The sequence below is a fragment of the Diabrotica undecimpunctata genome, chromosome 5 (genome assembly GCF_040954645.1).
Source record: "Diabrotica undecimpunctata isolate CICGRU chromosome 5, icDiaUnde3, whole genome shotgun sequence".
Lineage (NCBI taxonomy): Eukaryota > Metazoa > Arthropoda > Insecta > Coleoptera > Chrysomelidae > Diabrotica > Diabrotica undecimpunctata.
Genome location: NC_092807.1, coordinates 57,886,259 through 57,904,894, shown reverse-complemented (window position 1 = coordinate 57,904,894; position 18,636 = coordinate 57,886,259). Strand labels below are relative to the sequence as shown.

General features: G+C 32.7%; 1 protein-coding gene across 3 annotated transcripts in view; it reads right to left on the bottom strand.

Annotated features, from left to right (window-relative positions):
• inaF-D (trp-interacting inaF-D) overlaps positions 1-18,636 on the bottom strand; it is a 71,418-nt gene that overhangs the window by 8,206 nt on the left and 44,576 nt on the right. For 2 of the 3 annotated variants that reach the window (XM_072531983.1, XM_072531984.1), the window contains exon 1: positions 9,261-9,519. The exons of the other annotated variant lie outside the window; for it this stretch is intronic. The gene's annotated coding sequence lies outside the window, so the exon portion shown is untranslated. Of the gene's footprint in view, positions 1-9,260; positions 9,520-18,636 lie in introns of those variants that run through there. 3 annotated transcript variants of the gene reach the window in all.

Here is an 18,636-nt window from a genome sequence, read left to right as displayed (position 1 = left end):
GTGGCCAGTCCCCAGTCTGTATAAAGAAGCTGCTCCTACTTGGAATGTAAAAGCGCTAAAAATAGCTTAAAATGTCGTCCAAATAAGTCCATTATAACATTCTAGATCAAAAATGTGTAATGGGTAGTTGTAGAATCGAAAATGTCGAAAAAACGAAAAATCGGCTCAACTCACTGTAAACAAAATATAAGGAGCTAGACAAGATTACATATCATAGACGCATATAATGCTCTATTAGCAAAGCATAAGAAATTAAACGGGTAGTATAAATAACATTAAGCGGTAATAGATCTAAGATCTATTACCGCTAAAATGGAAATGGATTATCTTAGAAGGTCATGTCGAGTATCGAGAATGGAAAGAATCAGGAATGAGGAAATACGAAACCGTACAGGAATTAGAGATACTCTTTCAGATAGAATACAAGGAAGGCAATTACAATGGTATGGTCACGTGATGAGAATGGAGGAGGAGCGGTGGCCAAAGAAAGCCTTAATGTATGTTCCGCCAGAAAGAAGGAAAAGGGGAAGACCACCAAATTCCTGGAGAAGAGAAATTACAAAAACAATGCAATCTAGAGGCTTAGAAGAGGGAGATTGGAGAGATAGGAAAAGATGGAGGCTGAAATGCGGGAAGCGGCAATCGCCGTAGGACCCCCGTTATATGATGATGATGGTAATAGATCTAAATGTCACAATCAAAAACATGAAAAAAGACATCGCACATGAAAACGGAAAATGTGAAAAACAATACAAACAATAGGTGAAAGTGAAGATGAACACCGTCACCAATGAAATGAAGAAAAAACAGCGCTAAAAAATGACAAATATATCATTAGCTGATAAAAATCAAACAATCAATCATACAAGGTAATCATAAACGGACTACCCCAAAGGAAGATCCTACACATATAAAGAAGGCACTCTAATACATATGTAAACGTTCAGCCAAGATGCTGAAGACCATGCGCGCCAAGAATATGAAGTCAAGATACGATAAAATGCCTCTCCCCATCCACATAATTCATAATAATGCACACACAAGTGACACCTGAATAGACACAGAACCTATACAGTGTTATAATTGTTAGTTCTTTCAACACACTAGCAGCATATGTCACGCCTTTACTAAATGTATAAAATGAGTCGGAAATTACGAGCAACATTAATACACAGTTCTTTGAGGTCAACCACCAAGGACACCAACTATACACACTGTAGTAAAGTACGTTACGGACCTAAACATGGGACAACATAAATGCTCTAGAATTCATGGATATTATGATAACTAAATTCATGGAGGATCAACCAACAGAAGGAGGCAGAAGGCACCAAAAGAAATGGAGCACAGAAGCAGTTAGTAGACTTGGTAGAAGCAGTTGGGTTTCGTGAAGTGATTTTGAGGGGCAAGAGAGTCTTTGTTTTTAGTCAGACTGTTGATTTAAAAGTGCTACGATCAACGCCAAGATGTTTTTGTATGTTTTATATATTATCAAAAAGCTTTTGATAACGTTAACCACGATAGCCTACTAAATGGGCTCCTCGAAATAGGAATAGATACAAAGGACATCAGAGCTACACAAGAATTATATTGGAATCAAATGACAGAAATACGAATCAAAAGAGATCACGGATACCTTTCATGCTTGTAAAGTAGTAAGTCTTCATACGTTCACCAGCGTTTTTTTACAAACGTGGGAAAGATATTCCAAATAGCTCTCTAAGGAGACAGTGGAGGCACTAAAATAAACGGGATTCCAGTAGAAAATATACAATATTCTAACACCTTGGTAAACGTTTTGGGCTTAAGATAAACACTACTAAGACCAAATTTATGGAAATAGGTCGACAGATAATCAATACTATCTTGACAGTCGATGGAAATAATAAAGAGCTGGTATCACAATTTAAATATCTGGGCACCACGGTCAACGAAAAATGGGATTGCGATGAAGACGTTAAACAAAGAATCAATTACGCAAGAACATTTGTCAAACTTAGCTCTGTCTCCTACTGTCCCTTAGACTACGTGTTGTGAAGTGCTACTTATAGCCCATTTTACTTGAAGGCGCAGAGACGTGGTCTCTTAAGGTTAGATCACTGACTCGCACTGAATCATTTGAAATTTGGGATTTACGGAGATTTTACGAGTGCCATTGACCGCACATATCACGAATGATGCAATTTTAAGAATAGGAGGTCGTTAACGAGAACTTCTCAACATAGTTAAGGAAAGAAAAAATTTCTATCTTGACCATTTGCTTAGGGAAACAAATACTATATTCCCGAACTAATCTTACAATATAGATACAGGGGCGTCGGCCTAGGAAGAAAACAACATTAGTGGCTGAGTAACATCGGGGGCTGGTGTAATATCAGAAACGTAACCATAACATTCCGAAGAGCCGAAAACGGCATTCTGCAAATAATCTGAAGAGTACAGACAACCGTCAACGTGCGGCCAATCACATAGTATACGAAGTAGAAGAATAGTTATGCTCAGAAGTACATCAGGTACTTACTGAGCAACTAATAAATATATACATATCTTGGTTGGATAGCCTCTGCAATTAGGGCCATCCAAAGGAAAAGAAGTTAAAGAATTTGTATTGCATTGCATGTATCAATATCAATACTACCATTACATCAGTGTCAAGATTACTGCTCTATAATAGAATAATTCTATTCCATTGCTGCAGTCTAAAATGACTTTAAAACATGCCATAGTTAATAAATTTTTAATATTATTTAAACTTAATTTACTCTTTTTTATAATTACTGCCGAATAATTAAGAAAAGAAAATAATTAAATGAAAGATACCTCAATGAATTTTTATGTCAGTCATTTTTTAACTAGGTCCATTTTCTCTGACTTATTTCATTTCTGATATTAAAACGATCCCAGATATATAAAAAATATTGGTAGAATCATTATCTACAATTTGTTATTATTAAATGAATTAAAGTGACTATACATTAACATATTTTCCAAATGGAAATGTTCCAAAAACTGTTCCAAAAATCAACACACCGATAAAAATTATAAAAAAAGTAAACTAAAATGAAACAGTTATGATTATTTGTAAATAGCTAAAAAAATACTGTAATCTAATATTTAAGGGAAAAGAAATAGAAAAGGATATAATTAATTTCTGTAGGGTAATATTTAACTGAAGTTATAAGAGACTCGTCTTATAAGAGACAGTCTCGTATAAGAGACCCACTTAAATTTCTTGAGTTGATGCTAAGCCCTAAGCTTAAAAATTGCTTAATACCATTGTTTAAAAAAGAATGGATTTCGTGATGGCTACTCACTATTTTCATTTAAAAATAAAGAACTCATCGTAAGTAATGTAAAAAACAGTGAGATAGAAACACGTAAAGGAGCCTAGTAATGGAAGTTTAAAATTTTAAAGGGATGCGCAACTTCGATGAATGTAAGAAATTGGTATTCACAGCTGTGAAAAATCAAGGCTCGATGTCACTATTCACTGAGCTACTAAAAAAAATAGTTCCTAAAAGTTTATCACATTGTGATAAACTTTTAGGAACATTTAGGATATCAATGGTGGAACCACCATTTTACAATTTTTTCCGTAATGTACCGGTAAAGGCTGGTCAGAAACCGCTCAAGTGAGTGGTTGAAGTAATACATTTTTTAATATAACAGGCGCGAACTTATAAATTCTGTATAAAACGTAAATAAACCAATTATAACAGATAAGAACAACATAATTAGGTACTATTAGTATTTGTTGAAAATGTCGTATAGAGTAACTAATATTTTTTTATAATTTTGAGTTGGTTCTCTAAAATATGTGATTCCATATGAAACTACGACTACTTTACCGTTCGTGGATAAATAATTTAGTTGCATTAGAGAAACACGCAAATTGATGTTGACATAATTAAAGGCCATTGAAAATACTAATTTATTAGCTTAGCCTTAATTGATGAAATACCATCTGGTGGAGAGTCGGAAGCATCTGGTAATGACATTTATGCTGAGGAAGTTTGAGGTCACCAAGATTCAATCAATAATTAAAGAAGATTTAAAAATTGATAAACAAGTAGATGTTGTAGATATAAAAAACTTGTCTCATATACTAAAACTACTGAACTTTATTACACGAAAACTTCGGCTTTTATTGATGAGGTAAGTCCTGATATATCAGATCTACGTAAGGATCCCTTGGAGTTAGTTTTGTTGCTATTATCAGAGGAGCAGTTGGACATCTTAGTTTTCCAAACAAATGTTTATGCAACCCAAAAGAACCAGGGAGACACCAACAAATTTACTTGTACAAATCGTAAGGAGATAAAGTGTTTTTGAGGATAAATATTTTTGCATATAATTTTATTGCATCTTATAAATCCCGCAATAGATTCAGTGGGTTCCTGGAACACATTCATACAAATGACAACTTACTTGAACAAAAAAAAAACGTGAAGAAGATTATGACAAACAATATAAAGTGCAACTCATGCTAGATAAGATATCTAAAAGTTCCATTCGGTACTACAAGATAGCAGAGCAAATCATATCCCAGTACATGAGACTAGGGTAAGATGTGCATGATGTAATAAAAGAAATCAACCCCAGAGAACGAGATAACATTGGACTGTTTATAAAGGTAATGCTTTGTTTAACACAAAAAAGCAATTGTTTTTAAAAATTTCATGAAAAATGAAAGTGCAATTACATACCTACTTAATTGGTTTTATTATTAATATTTTAGTTATTATTAATTTTATTAAAATAAAATGAGTGATAGTGGTTCCACCATGATACCACCTAAAATCTAAAAAACGCCTTAAAAAAATAAAAGATTTAGGTAGGTAGGTAACTTAATTTTATATCATTGTATCTGAAACAAAATAGCATATGTTTTTATCATATGTTTTTTGGTCCTCAAAGGGTTAATAACTACATTGGTTATTGACAAAACATGAACGATGGTCATTTTGAATATTTGATTTAATAACTAAATAATTTTAATGTTTTCAATCAATTTTAATTTTTCATTATTTCAATATGTTCTTTACTTTTAAATTTATATTATATGTATGAATTATTATGAAAGAAACAGATAAAATGAATGAATGAAAAGTAGCAAAACAAGAAACAGAAATCCAGCTTGAGAACATTGAAGACGAAAGAGAGAATGATAACATTCCAACAGAGAAAAAAAATCAATAAAACAATAAAAATATTGAAAGAAAACAAAGCTCCTGGAGCGGATGACATTCCTTCTGAGCTTTTAAAACATGGCGCAAAAAATCTGACGTACATGTAACCTGGTAGAGATGATTTAGAAACATGTAAAACTACCAGAAGACTGAAACGTAGGTATAATTCTACCTATTCACAAGAAATGAGATTAAACAATATGTGACTACTACAGATGAAATATCCTCCTAAAGGTTACCTACAAAACATTGGCCTACATTCTTTATGATCGACTATCGGGATATTGTGAAAACATAACAGGCAAATACCAGTGTAGGTTTTGCAAAGAAAAATCAACGATCCATCAAATATTCCCTCTAAGACAAGCTTTGGAAAAACATGAGTATGGAATTGATACTCAAAATCTGTTTGCAGATGTTAGATTTGTCTATGATAGTGTAGAAAACAGAACACTATATAAAGCTAAGGTAAAACAACTCAATATCCGAGTGCAATGAGTAAAATTGGTGAATACAACCCTCTCAACAGTCGAGTGTAAGATTAGAGTGCAAAACAGACTATCAAGAATATTGCAGAGATAGGTAGGACTTTGATAGGAGAAGGAGTTAGCCTACCATGCCATCTGTTCAACATTGCCCTAAAAAAAGCTACTAGAGAATCTAGAATAAACCAACAAGATTAACCACTATTAAGAGAAGTGTACAAATACTAGCGGACGCCGATGACATCGACATCATTGCAAGAAGAATGGCGGATCTGGTCCAGTCGTTTACGGAATTAGAAGCAGCAACAAAAATAATTGGGCTACATGTTAATACTAGTGAAACGAAGTATATGAAAGTGACAAATGATATACAAGTAGCACAACCTGAAGATCTAACGACTGGAGCGTGTACTTTCGAAGGCGAAAGAAAATTTATATTGCTAGGATCACAATTCAACCAGAATAATACATTTAAGAAACTTTTAACAAACACTGTCAAAAAAGGAAATATAGATTTACAGAACTCTTATCAAGCTCATCTTCACCTAAGCGTCGTAAACATGGGTGATCACATAAAGCGATAAAAAACGTTTAGGCTGTTTTGAACGTAAAATCCTCAGACATATTTATAAAAGCTTTCAAGAATACGGATTAGGTCGCAGACGCGTAAATAAACAGGATGCGGTGGCTAGACCACTTAGAAAGAATGAAAGAGATTTGGCCACCGAAACACATTTATAACCAAAAAACACATAAAGTGAAAAGGATAGACAGGCCCAGAGCACGATTTAAGGACCAGGTGGAGGAATACTTACGAGCGTTAAGAATACAAAATTGGAAAACTAAGCCAATGAAATAACGTAACAAAACAAATTAATTTTTTTGATTTTTATTTTGAGAACGATTTCCGAAATGAAAATTGAAATTTCAAGTCGAAATTATTTTTAATTAAAATACTGATTTATTCCCATAAAATAATTAATGTAAACTGCCCCCAAGAAATAGTTTCAGGACCATACAATAAAGATAAACTCGTATATATATTGTTAAACTTAATTTAGTTTACAGTGCCTAAAAAATAGCACAAAATGGCTAGGGGAGATAAACCAACAGAAAAATAAGGCAAGCCAAGATGGAAAATTCAAAAATACTCCTAATTTTAACAATGAAGAAGCGGAACGAACTATACAAAGACAAACAAGTCTTATTAAGGATAAACTATTGGTAGGTATATGGGATAGGCTTTTAGTCGCCACCTGGAAGGTAAGAGGAATAGCAAACAAAGAAATAGATATGAGTAAAGAACTAAAGAAGAACAAAATAGATCTAGCTGTTATAACTAAAACCAAAAAGTTGAAAGGCACAGAAGTTTGAGACAACTACATAATGCTTTATACCAAAGTACCACGAAATAGAAATGCATGCTACAAGGTGATAATTCTTATAATGCAAATAGATATATAAGAGCAAATGGGAATAGAGAAGAACTTAGACCATTTCTTATTGATATCTACTATAAAATCAATAACCAAATGGAAGAAATTAAACGCAAACAAAATACCCAAAAGTTTCAACTAACAATGAGATAAATAGGTACAGAATAGAAAAATATCAAAAGTTTCATAGACAATGCATCAAAGGAAGTAATAGGGAAAAGAAAAAACTCAACAACGAAAGAATGGGATTGTGGAATGGAGAATGATACAATCAGCGATAAATGAGAAACGGAACTGTAAACGGCACTGTAAGTGCGATATTGCCAATGACTCACCTTTAATTGAAATAGTATAAGCGCCCTACTTTTAGCAGACGACAAAATAATAGTACAAGGAACAAGAAACAAACGACAAAATACAATTTTACCAGTACATCGGTTAAACCAAAAGTGTATGCAATAAAACATCAAAATATCGTTAGGAAAGACGAAAGGTATGGCATTTAAAGGCAAATAGCCCGTGTGGTCCAAAAAAATCGTTGACAATAGACCAATAAGGCAAGGGTCACATTTTTAGTAGGTACTTAGGATGCGATACAAGTTATGAAAACGATAACGATAAAATACATAAATTCCGAGAAATATGCGGTACAATAAAATAGAATACTACATAATCAAACAAGAAAAGAAAAAAAAATTAAATTTTATAAAACTCAGGCTCTACATGTACGCTTCTAAATATTGGATAAATTAAAAAAAAAACGCGAGAACAGAATATAGGCAGGAGAGATCAAACTTTTAAGATGAGTTAATGGCTACAAAAGAGAAGATCTAATATTAAATGAAGCCATACGTAATGAGCTAATAAGCAAGATAGCTGATTATAAAGATAAATGGAGGCGACGTTCTCATAGGATGGAAAACCAAAGACTAACCAAAAATCTCAACTACAATCCAAAATGCAAGGGTTGTTGAAGACCTCGCAAAAGATTATCATAATACCCTTGTGAAGACGGAATACGCAAAGCCTAATTAACCCCCGTAGTGAAGAAAAACAACTTAATTTAATTTTTAGAGGTTTCGATTTAGAAGTGATACCTTGTGGGAAAAAACAATTATATTTCAAACGTTTTACTTCTTCATTACAGAAATAAAAAGCCACAGTACTTCCTTGGTTATAACTTTTTACTCCTTCTCGGTATATACCATCTATAAAATGGATCATAAAAATTAGATCTTCATTTATAATTTGTTCAATAATCAGCTCAAATATGATAAATAATGGAAATACAATTTTTAGAAAAAAAATGCTATCTTGTTTCCTATTGGTCGTAGAAGATTTTGTTTTTCTTTGAAAAGTGTTGCGTTTTTCACCAGCTTTTCATTGAGCCTATTTACAAGCGTGTGACATAAAAAATGTCATTAATAAGCAATATTATTGTTAAGTATTATTATAAGTTATTATAATTGTTTATATTTATTTATATTATTATGTAATTCTTTATTATTATCTATAGAATCATAAATCGTATAGCTGGTAAATAAACAAGCTTTAAACATAAAAATTAATATTTCTTGAACATAAACGTACAAAAATCAAAAAATCGCATATTTATGAAAAAGGAATTAAAAACTTTTTTACCGGAGTGTCACGGAGCACCTCTGTTCATTTCAAAATTTTATTAAGGTACATTTTACCTCAAAGGGGTGGAAAATAATTTTGTTCAGAAAGTAATTTCATAAATAAATATAATAGAATAGAATAATCATTAATATGTCCCGTAGATATGGACCGCATTGTAAGGTTATTGCCTAATAATCAATTATAAATCAACAGTAAGTAAAAAAATAAAAGGAGAATTCCTGAAATTGCATTGTGGTGTATTAATTAGTTGGAATAGTATATAACATAGGGTTAAAGATAATTTAAAGATACAAAAGCCAAATTGAGACATTTTTATCTTAAAAGTTTAATGTTAGAATAAAATGACTTGTTTATAGTAAAAATAATATTAATGGACCCTTTTCATATATTTTCTTTTAAAATTTATATGTATTCAGCATTCATTAAAACATAAATATATGACTACTTAAAGTTAAATTAAAATTTTGTTAATTTACAAAAACGTTCATTGATATATCTTTATTTACCCTTAATCTTAGATTCTAAGCCCTATTTTTAGGTCACTGTCCTGGCGTACAGCTTCTCCCGTTCATCGATTCGCGAATTTAGTATCTCTATGTTTTAGTATTTTAATTCACTGGTATACACACTGGAAAACAAAAGCACAGTTAAATCATTTTTAATGCGAAAAGCCGTAATTTCCAAAATTAGGACGTGATTGTTTTGATTTTAAATGTTCTCAGTTTGTGCCGGGAGATCGATACGTACACCAACAGCTGGACCCAATTCCACGCGCATGTAAAGCGAGTTAAATGACCTGGTTTGATTTCGGGCTTTCGTGTAAGGTTTTTAACTTGCACTTTTATTGCATCTTCTACCACAGTTATTTTGTCAATATTATGTGTTCTACTTAGGCTGTTTGTTGCCCTGAATAATAATTTATTGAAAACTATAATGCATTATTAGGTAGTAATCAACTTCTTCGTTTACCTGAGATTAGAATGGTGATATCAGGAATAATTGTCTTTTCCAATAGCCGTACGGTATTCTCAGTCCTATATAATTCTTGTACATACAGTTTCCAGGTTGTGCTCAGTCTGCTATAGTCGACTCGACTTCCTTTATCTTCGACTTTTTGTGTATTATAGCCTATCGAAGATCATACCGTTTTTAATTTACGTTAAGTTTTGAAAACGGCTTTAAAATTCGTCTTTTTCAAAATAATTATTTTTTTAAATTTTATTTTGAAAACAACTTTCGACGTAGAAATCACACGTTAATAAAAAAGTTTTAATCCTACAATTGTAATTGTTCTCTATTACATAATAATTATGAAAACAAAATGCCACAAGAGAATAGTTTGAGAAAAATATTTGACTTATCGATGGCGTAGAGTGAAACCCTCGTATGTCAAAAATTGCAAATTTTACAGAAAACAGTTAAAACTATTTTTTGGTTTAGAAGAGGGGTCGGCAACACGTCGATCGCGATCGACCAGTCGATCTTAACCTTAGTTTGAGTCGCTCGTCGTTCGAATCGAATAAAATAAAAAATATAACATATATCTACTTTATATATAAACATATATAAAGTAGATAGATATACCCTTGAATTATCCAAAATTATCCAAAAAATTGCTCAATCCGAAAATTATCCGATGGTCTGCGAAATTATCCGAAAATCGGCAGTCTCGATCCCCGGCCGTCTCGATATCGCTAAAACGTGCCGGGGCTGAAAATACTTATCTTTACCACAGTTGCTCAATTCTTAGTAGTCTTCACTGGCGGTTGTCGCCTAAACGTGCTTATTGGCTTACTTACTATTATTTGTTAGTCCCTTCACGAGTGCTAGAACATAGTTTTAATCGTGACGTGAACCCAATATTTATAAAAATTAATCCTTCAAAGAAATCAAAAGTTTATCACTTTCATATAGAGTGGGAAGACGATTATTTTTTTACTCAAGTGAAAGGCAAGTGTATATTTCTATTGTGTTACGCAAGTATCGAAGTTGGAAAAAAAGGTAACGTCGAAAGACATTTTAATAGTACTCATCCGAAAATAAACACAGAATAGCCCGCCAATAGCATCCGAAAAGAGAAAGTGAAACAGTTGAAAAATCAATTAGTTAGGCAGCAGTCTGTATTATTACAAGTCAGCGATAAAACTAAAGCCACCACTCTAGCTTCTTACAAAGTGTCTCAAATTATTACCAAAAAGAAGAAACCCTTTGAAGAAGGTTTTAAAAATAAATACGAAATAATGTCGGCTATAAACTCCCTCCAGCTTTCAGCGCGAACCGTAACTATAGTAGAAACCCTCAATTCAGAAGAGTGATATCATAGTTTAAACGCCGAATATCCTCAAATTTAAATGTACACAGCGGCCCTCGAAAACTGCCTGTTTTCTCGATTGCAATTTGCGTTTCCTCATAAGAAATTACAGAATATATAAAGTAGTATATTTATTTGTGCTTCTCTATAGAAAAACTGACCAGGAGTTGTCGTACAGTGTAGCCAAATCTTGTTCACAAGTAGTAATTATGGTCATACAAAACCTGTATTCTTCCACGCAGCGATTATTACCGTCATAAAAATACCAAAAAACATGATTTTTTCAATAGTAAAAATTAAGCACAAACTTGTAATAAAATAAATTTTATTTATATGTTCCGTTTCGTTACGTATTTAAATTTATAAAATAAAAATCAATATTTTAAAACATTATTTTTCAATCGTTTGGCAATGTTGGAATTAGCGAGGGAACTCGGTTTTACAATTCGGATCCAGACATGCAGTAAAACTAGTTTTTATTATTTTTTGCCGAAGAAATGAACGAAGGAAACATTGGTGTTTCTATGGGTAAATAGTGCATATGTTTTTGTGAGTATATTTTATGTGATAAGTTTGTAAACTTATTGTTGTCAATACTGTTTTATCAATAATAATAATATTTATTGATAATAAGAGGGTTATAGTTTGTCGTTTTATAGTAAATATTTAGTTATATTCTTTGAAATTATTGTATATATAGTATATATTCAGATTATTGAAATACAATGGACGAAAAACCGAGTTGTTCCAAGAGAAGACAGCAAAATTCTGATGTTGAGTCCAAGAATGAAAAGCCGCAAAAGAGACGGAAAATGTTAACGTCCGAAGAGAAGGTAATGATACGAAACGTTTATGAAGGAATTGTCGGCAGAAAAATGGCATTAAACGTTAGCCAAGCGGTCGACATTTGTAGCAGTTTAACAAAAGTATCCGTTAGCTGTATTTATCGTGTACTTAAAAATACATCGGAAAATAAAAAAGCAAGAAAAAGGTAAACTAGAGGTAGGAAAAGCATTGTTTTGGATGACGAGACAAGGAAAATTATACGTCGAAAAATGCATTCATTTTATTTTCGGAGTGAAATTCCAACACTGAAAAAAATTTCTCAAGAGCTCGAAAATGATGACTCTTTACCCAAGATATCTCGTAGGGTCTTAATCAGGACCATGCACGAAATGAACTTTCGATACGTAAAACGCAACAGAAAAAGTATGCTATTAGAAAAAAATGAAATTATTCTGTGGAGAAAAAAATATTTAGAAGAAATACGAAAAATTCGCATCACTGGATGCAAAATATATTATTTGGATGAAACCTGGATTAACGAAGGTCATACAGTTGGAAATGTTTGGCAAGTTTTAAATGTAAAAAGTAAACGCGAAGCATTTATAGAAGGCTGATCTACAGGATTAAAGGCTCCATCAGGAAAGGGACGGCGTTTAATCATCACCCATATAGGAAGTGATACAGGGTTCCTTGATGATAGTTTGCTTCAATTTGAGTCGAAAAAAACAGGTGATTATCATGAAGAAATGACTTCTGAAGTATTTGAGCGCTGGTTTAAGAGAATCTTACCAAAATTGGAATCTGGGTCTGTGGTTGTTATGGACAATGCGCCATATCATAGCCGCAGACTAGAACAATTACCGACGACGGCATGGCGGAAAGGGAGAATTCAAGAATGGCTTACAGAAAAGGGGATTGCATACGAAGAATCAATGCTCAAAATTCAACTACTTGACATTGCACGGTTAAGGAAAAGTGAATATCTTAAATATGTTGTGGATGAAACTGCAAAAGGTTATGGTGTTAAAGTTCTGCGTCTACCACCTTATCATTGCGAACTTAATCCCATTGAACTTATCTGGGCGCAAGTGAAAGGAGAAGTAGCACGCAATAACAAAACGTTCAAATTAAACGAAGTTAAGGAACTTTTGATTCAAGCAATCCTCCATGTAACTCCAGAGAAATGGGCTAAATGTATAGGCCACATAATTAAAGAAGAATATCGTATGTGGGAACTTGACACTCATGTCGAAGTTTTACTAGAGCCAATTATAATTACACCAGGTGAAGATAATGACAGCGATAGCAGCACTACATCTTCAGATTTAGACAGCGAATAATATTTTCTAATAGTTTAGTAGGAACATCAGCATAAAAAAACCAAAAACAAAAAAAAACGAGAAGAACATAGTAAGTGTGTATAGTGTTTGTGTTAGAATAGTACAATGTTTTGTTACATCCAAAATTATTTTTATTTTGTTTTTATAGAATTTTATTTTCTTTTATAGGACTTTATTTTGTTTTGTTTTATACTGTTTAAGTGTTTTGTTTATTTTATTTAATGGGAAAAACACTGTGGTGTGAAAACTGTCTTAAAATTTGTTTTAAAAACATTTCATTGTGTAACTCTTTAAGGGCAGGTCACGTCAAAAGACGTTTTAGCGTAACTTCCGCGGCAACCGGGTGGCATCAGAAAGCTTTCTGCAAAATTAGTTGTTTTTTATAGCTTTTTGTTTGTGGCATTCTGTATTTTTAGGAGACAAAAAAAAAGAAAATAATATAAGAATATATAAATATATAATAATAAACAAATAAAATAAATATAACTATAATTTATATCTTTGAAAACGGTCTTTGGATATAGAGATTGAAACTTCAGTAAAAACGAGATAAATATATTGTGGCCTATTTTGAACAATAATATTTAAACAATATAATATAATTAACGTTGAAATAAAAGTGAGTGAACGCCACTGGATTTTCATACGTCTTTCCCCACTTCTACGCCTTTAAACGATGACTCACTCTCCCAAATAGTGAAAATAGAGTTTAGACGAGTGGAAAATATGTCAAAAGATGTTGTTTCCCAGATGAAGATGGACTTACAGCGATGTATTTTCTTCTCCGTACAATTTGACGAGTCCACAGATATTAGTGATACGTCCCAACTAGCCATATTTATCAAAATGATATTCGCTAAGGACTTGTTGACTTGACTAACAAAGAACTTGTTAAAATTATTCCTCGAAGATGAAGAGGTGAAGACATTTTCTTCCGTTCAAGATTATTTATCTCTAAAAACATTCCACTTCAGAAACTTATTGGCATTACAACTGACGGAGCCCCAGCGTTTACTGGAGTGCATAACGGATTCATTACCCTTTGCCGAAAAGATGACACGTTTCCAAATTTTTTAACATACCACTGCATCGTGCATCAGCAAGCATTTTGTGGTAAATTTTTAAATGCCGACAATGTTATGAAAGTCGTTGTTAAACTTGTAAACCAAGTAAGAGCTCATGCTTTGCAGAGAAGACAGTTCCGAACTCTAATTGCAGAAATAAATCTAGAATACGGAGAATTGCTTCTGCATACAGAGATACGCTTGTTAAGCAAGGGGAAGATTCTTCGGCGCTTCTATAAGCTCCTACCAGCTTTAATCGCTTTTCTTAAGGAGCGTAAAGAAGATTACTCAACAATAGAAGAACCTGCATGGTTGAGAGATTTTGGATTCTTGACCGATGTCACAGGAAAGCTGAATAAACTAAATTTGCAGCTTCAGGGTAAAGAAAAAAGTATTCTTCAAATGATTTCCGAAGTAAGGTCATTCATTGCGAAACTTGAACTATGGGGAAAAAATCTACTGGATGGAAATTTAAAACATTTTCCTTGTTTAAAAGAAGTAATCGAAGAAGAAGTAGTAAACGTTCAAACTTACACAGGAGAGGGGCATATAGAAATGTTGACCAGACTGAGGCATGAATTCGATACCCGATTTAGTGACCAACAAAATTGAAGCGATTGCTCAGTTTGTATTTTATCCGTACATGGCCCTCGATGCAGAAAGCTTATCCCAAACCATCGAACAGCATTTCAGCGAAAGCAGACCAGAGACTGAATTAGAAATAGTCAGACTGCAGAATAATTTGTGTTTGAAGAGCGTTGCCGGAAAAGAAAATTTTTGGTGTCTAGTGTCCAAACAGAAATAACCAATCCTAGTCAATGTAGCTTTGAAAATTAGTGCCCTGTTTTGTTCCACCTACCTATGTGAATCAACGTTTTCAAACATGTTCATTAAAAACAAATACAGAAGCCGACTAGCAGATGAACATTTGGACTCGTGTATTAGACTAGGAATACCAACCGGATGTTAAAAAACTACCAACCGGATGTTAAAAAACTAACAGACATGATGGACTGTCAATCCTCCCATTAAAACAAAATACGTATTTATTTTTTTTTCACCATGTTTAATTTTTACTTCCTGTTCTCTTAAGTGTACGTCTATAATAAAGGTTTTTAAAAGAAGGTAGATCTTTGGTGCCTGGGATTTTTTTAGTAGCTCTTTCCTGTCGTGTGGTTGCCGACCCCTGGTTTAGAATATCGAAAAATTTAAATATTTTATTGGATAGTAGGTTTAAAGGGCAATACTTTTTTAGGTTACACATTACTTTTTTAAGAAATCATTACTATGGCGTAGTACCGTGACTTACGTGATTTTCACGCAACGTGAGTTAGACTTTATACGAGTATTTCATGCATTATAAAATAAGCAATACAATATTAAGCGTAAACTTTTATTAACAGTTTTTAAAAAAATAAGTTCACAATGCATTAAAACTAAAACTGATTATCTTTTAGGATAAAACAAACAAATACTAAATTCTTAAACCAAACAAAATTAAGAAAAAGTTTATTGTTAGTGTGGTAGCTCATCATAAAATAAATAAATATCTTTTGGAATGACCCAGTGGCGCACCCGGGGGGGGTTTAACCCCCCCCCAGGACCCTATTCCGACACTGTTACTCACACATTTTGAGGACTCAAAATGGAGTTAACATCATAAAAAAATGTGGGTGACCAACCAATCCCCCACCGCAGAGTCAAATTCTAGGTGCGCTACTGGAATGACCATCTTAAATTCTTGAAGATGATTGAATTTCGGTATTTTAATAGAATTCCTTTTGGTGCATAATTTCATAAAGTTGTCAGAGGCTTCCAGTTTTTTAATGCGCCTGGGTAAATTCTCGTAAGGATCTGAGAATTTTTTCTTCATTTGCATCGTACCTTCAGGATGGTATTGTATTGCACATAAATCCACTACAACAGGATCTCCAACACGGTTACCAGGACGTATTGAGTTTACATAAGGGACATCTTTAAATTTTAAGAAAAAGTCGTATTCCAAGTACCTTACTTGGTATGGTCTAGAATGCGTACGAGCTGTCTTGCACACTTCTACGTATCCTGCTGGTGAATAGATCTCCCTATTTCTTAGATGTCGTTCAATTGTGGAGTGCATCGAGTCACGCTCCATTTGGGTGTGACCCTTTTCTAAAAACTTTTGAGTAATAATTAATCCTGTTTTTACTGACGCCAGAAGCAATCCATTAGATAAAATTGCATTGCGGTTTTGGTATGTGCAACCATCGCTGAAGAAAATTACCTCTTTTACTACAGTTCTGTGAATATTATAGATAATGAAATCATACAAAATACTACAAAATTCAAAAGCAAAATCCAGCCGGAGACAGAATGTCTCCGGCTTCTGCAAGTAATGTAGCCTTTCTTAAATAATTTTAAAGTGTTTGTTTGTCCTTTTGTAGTGTAGTGTGATGTACATTTATATGTTTATGACATTTTGTTCTTGTCGGATAGGCCGCAATTGACGAAATGCCCCTGAAGATGATTTAGGGATCGAAAGTACTTGGGCAAGATTAAATTAAACTGTGCTCGATATATACCTTTTATCTGATCAAAGTTCATTTATTCGAGCATTCAACCTTATATTTAAATTATTAAAACACCCTAGCAGTGAATTGGAATTCTGTTTGTCGCTCCATCCTAGAAAGTCTACTGTAGTTCTACTAATGTATAGGAGATGAGTCAATACTCACAATCTTAAGTAGTTTTTATATTGATGTTAAATTTTGGCTACTGGTTTCGAGACTTACAATATATGCCCCATCATTAGTCCCCAATACATATGGGGCATATACTGCAAGCCTTGAAACCGGTAGCCAAAATTTAATACCAATAAAAAAACTACTTAAGTTTGTCAGTATTGACTTATTTCCTATAAATTAGTATCATGGACTCACATTGGCAACTTTTTCTCGCATTTCGAGAACTGTCAATTTTGAAATACGTTTATGACATGTCTAATTGGCAAATATTTTACGTGTTTGGTTCATACGCTGGTGTATGTGAGTTTGAATCCCAATATGAATTTCCCTTTTTATTTTTGAAATATTTAAAAAACCCCACGTTAGTCTTATTAAATATATGTAATATATGCGAAAATGCTAAATTTTAAAATAAAATAAAAATTTACAACATAATCCGAGTTGTTGGTTTTTTATTTTTATCTTCCACAAACGTTTTTTGAAGTTATACTTCTATACGCGCGTTCGACGTTGGAAATTTGTGTGTATTCGTATATATTGAGTGAATCGGCAAAATCATTACATATGTAAGATATAGGTAAGAGAGAGAGACAGAAGATATATTTTCTCTCTCTTTCTCTCTCAAGAATAAAAATGTTCTTTTTGTAAACATATTTAATATTTATTAATATTATTATTTTTTTATTAATATTATTATCATGGTAAATTAAACATATGCGTAAGTTATGTATATTGTCATTTTTAAATACTTATGAATATTGCATTTTAATTTGTATTGTATTATAATATTGAATTATGTGGCAGTGTATTGTATTGTATTTTTATATTAATAACAAAATTAACAATGAATTTTACTGCAGAGTATGTGTAAAAATTTTTTTTTGCATTTAACTCCTTTTATACATATATGAAAATAAAAATATATATTTTCATTAAAATATTGATTCAATCCTTCATTTACTTACTATACTCCCATTAAAGGTCAAATGTTTATATACAGCAAACGATGCACCATATACCTGTATACCTAATTATTTTTCTCTTTCTGCTCTCTCTTACCTATAGCATTGCATATGTAATGATTGTGCAGATTGACTCCCATATAAATTTGTAAAGACGAACGCGTGTATAGAAGTATAACTTCTACCGGCAGTCCCACTGGACTGCCAGACCCGTTTTTTATGCTTTACTTTAATCAAATTGATAGTGACAAATTCCTTGTAAGTTATTCTTTAAAAATTTGTCTATAATTTTAAGCTTATTGATTTACTTAGATTAGATACATTAGATAAACTAATGATGTGTTTGGATTCACATACGAAACGGTTTTATTAAAGGATGACGTAGCAAGGTCCTTTGTTTTCTTCCCCACTTTTGCGAACCGATAAGTAATATACATCGGGGGTGACAAAACAAGCGGGGCGGTCGAATATTTCGCGAAATTTACATTGGACTGATAAATTGAAAAACATATGTTTAATATTTTATAAAAATCTATCGAATCACACCAAACACGCCCCCCAACCCAACTAGAGCGGGGTGGGGGAGGGTTAACCTTGAATTTTTTAATTGGGAACCCAATTTTTTATTCCAGATCTGGGTTTTTTATAAAAAAAATAAGTAATTTTTATTAGGACCATTTTTTCTAAGTGTTCGTA